This window comes from Urocitellus parryii, chromosome 7, assembly GCF_045843805.1.
Source record: "Urocitellus parryii isolate mUroPar1 chromosome 7, mUroPar1.hap1, whole genome shotgun sequence".
Classification (NCBI taxonomy): Eukaryota; Metazoa; Chordata; class Mammalia; order Rodentia; family Sciuridae; genus Urocitellus; species Urocitellus parryii.
The window spans coordinates 35,789,344-35,792,909 of NC_135537.1; positions in this window are offsets into that span (position 1 = coordinate 35,789,344).

Below are 3,566 nucleotides of genomic sequence, written 5' to 3' on the forward strand. Positions count from 1 at the left end.
GATTGATTGGAAAAAAGTATTGTGTTCCATTCAGAATTTTGGTACATGGCATTTTCTAACTTAGGAAGCCACAATGTTCTTGACCCATCATGACATTGGGTAGCATTAACTGAAAGTTTTGTGCTTCCAAATCATTTTGGATTTTAAGAATTTCTTGATATTCTATGGCTTGCCTTCAATTTTGATCCTTTGTCAGGTGCACAAGATTACCTTTCTTTTTTAGCCTTCTGTCTTGTCACCAACCATTCCTATTTGGTGGCCGTGTACTTGGGAAAAGGCCGCATGATCTTTCTGGCTCCACTCAATGTCTAAGATACCCACCCTGCTTCCTTTGCTTGCATCCCACCAACTATTTCCCACATCCTCTTTACTGCAGCACATCTCTCCTTAGTTGATGAGATTGTGTTTATCTCCCTGTAAACCCTACCAATCCTGAATGGTCTGTCATTGTCTGCCTTTAAAATCTTTCCTCTTCCTCTCTTTAAATAATGATGGGGCTAAGTTATACCCAAAGCTCACCCTGCAGAATATTTCCTCAGTACTTTACAGAAAACACCAAACAAAAATTCCATTTTAAAAGAGTTGTATTTTTTTCCCCCTTTTAGAATGTAAGCTCCTCAAGAGCAGGGACAATGTTTTCTGTATGTTCTATTGTGCCTAGTACACTGTAAATGCTCAATAAATATTGATGATGGGAGGCAGTGAGTCTTGGTGATAAGGGTGAGAAACTGAAATTCCAAACACTGCTTTGTTGCTTGTTTTATTATGATCTCAGATTAAATTGGGAAATACCGGCCTTTGGGGACTATTTTCCCAAAGAGTACATTCAAATAAAAGTGCAATGGAGGCCTTGGGGTCTTTTTATTTCCAGGAGAAAAGATCTCATGCATTTGGGAAAACAGTGCATCTTCTTCAGTTCCTACCTTACCTGTTGATTTCTCCTGACTCCCCAGGCCAGGTTGGTGAAATAATCGTTTTTATAGCTAAGGAGAATTAATCTAGTAGACTTAAGGATGGGATCTCATTCAAATAAATTATAAATAAATCCAAAACTTTTCAAAGTTTGCCTATTAGCTATTTATAGGCATTAGTCATCTAAATTAGTTCATTTCTGAAATAAATGTGATAGTACTTCATTGATAATAGTGATTTAATGTTTTCTACATAGTAGTGCCAATAAATGAAGAATGATTTCCAACTTGAGATTTTTTTCCCTTGGAATTTGAGTAATAAATTTGTTTATAACTTATTTCCCTAATTGTCCCAAATCAAGGCTTTATGTCTGTTTTTGTCAACATAACATGGTAACACCAGGAAATTGAAAAATCCAGTGATATGTTTTGTGTGGGTGAAGTATTGGAACTTCTTTTAAAAAAGAAAGATCACAGTTGTCCTAGGAGAGTAAAACAGTGCTCTACTTAGAGAAAAGGAAGGAATTTCCTGTAACCCTTGTCTAGGGGCAGCTTTGTTATTTCTTATTCTATATACATCGTAAGAGTTGGGGAAGGAGAGGATAAGAAAATTAAATATTAAGTGACTTAATTTTAAGGGCTCAATATTTTTTCCTCCCTGACTTCCCTACAAATAGTTGGCAGTCTCACAAGAGCCCAAAATATTTTCGAACTAATCAAGACTAATTTGGAAGATGTAGTTTAGTATTATTTGTAGTCACACCTCAACTTGAAAGTGAAACAGAATAACTGGAAACTTAAAGGTGAGGTGTTCTTAAAAATCTGAGAAGTTTTAGAGACTTAAGCATTTAACAGCATCATTTCAATGATTTGTGTATGGGGGAAAACAGTAATTCATTTGAATGCAAGTGCATCATAATCACTGCATGAGAGTGTGCAATGTGTTAAAAACTTTGATGCTGTTTTACTTAGAGCTTATCACATTCCTGTAGGATATGCCATATATACATCATATAGGAAATTACAATGGTAGCTTTGAAATACAGTCTTAATGTGTGTGATGAGACCAAGTACTGGAAAATGGCTAGTTGGGTCATTTTTCCCAAATGTGAATCTATGTTTTTATCTTTAGTGTTACTTCTAACAAGCACAATATCATTAGTTAATTCTAACCTCCCTATAAATGTTAAAAGACATAAAAATAAGATTGTTGGGTCTAGGTAAATTTTTGGTTTTTAACAAACTCCATGATAGGCCTCTAAGAGAACTTGGCTAACCAGGTAGTAATTGAGTACATCTATTTTAACCTAATACTACCTGTGTCAATCCAAATCTGATTTTGCTACTTATTTGAATGCTTTGCAGTCTGTTTGCTGACGATGAGCCCCAAAGTGTTTTAGAATTTGGAAGTTACTGGAATAAATCTTTGATAGGCCAAGCATTTGGAAGATATTTGTACCCATCCTGTATAACTATAACTATTCAATTTTGAGAGAGGATGTTCAATCATGCTGGACATGTAAGTATATGTGACTTTGGGATGCAGAAATGAAGAATGAATATATTCAAGCATACTTAACCCTAGGTGATGCCAGAGATTTAAATATTTGATCATAGTTTATTCCATGACATTTCAGAAAGCCCGAACTTAAGTAGGCTAATATAATCAAAGGCTTCTCAGCATTAATTTCAATCCCAGCACTTAAATTATAGCCCCTATTAATGTTTTCAGTAGGTGCTTATATTTTCTAACGGAACTGGGTGTTGACTTGAACCATCCACCATTAAAGCTCTTCAGAAATGTATGTTTTTGTTTACTATTTGCAGAGTGAATGCGCTCCACATAGACAGTAGAGCATGTATAAGGGCATCAAGAGAAGCTACCGATTTAAGAAAACAGTGTGAACTCAAATGTTTGGGGACTCTGAAATTGTGAAGAAGTGGACTATGTTCTCCCTTCTAACAGCCTGTAGTTTTCATTTCTAATGCTTTTAGAATCACTTAATAACTTGTTTGAAATACCTATTTCCATTTTCAAGGATTCTAATATTTTAGATTAGAGCCCAGGAATGTGCATTATTTTTAGCAGAAGTCTCATGGGTATTAATGCACTGTCTACACAGCTAAGGACTGCACGCAGAGAGGGAATGCAGGTCACATTCAGGGAAGTCCAGATGAGCCAGACTTTACATTTTGAGCCAAAAAGGCTAATTCTAAAACTAGAAATAATCTACAAAACAAGTTTGTGAACCATGAATACACCTAGTTTAGTTTGGGAGCAGATGCTGTTTAGAACTTTTCCTATGTTGAAAGGAAAAAGATAACAATTTGGGAAATTTTCAAAAAATTAATGCCATGTGTATTTTCTTTACCTCATGCCATGCCATGCATAAAATTCAATTCCAGGTGAAAGACTTAAAAAAAATCAAACTGGGATTTCATAAGAATGTAGGTGAATAACTTGTTGAATTTTGAAATGTTAAGAAAAGCTTTTAAAATGGACACACAAAGCACCAGCTAGAAAAGAATAGATAAATTCTAAATCTTGAAACTAAACTACATATTAAGGTATCAAAGTGAAAAGGCAATTGAGACAAGAAGAGGATGGCACATGCCTGTAATCTCAATGGCTCCAGAGGCTGAGGCAGGAGGATT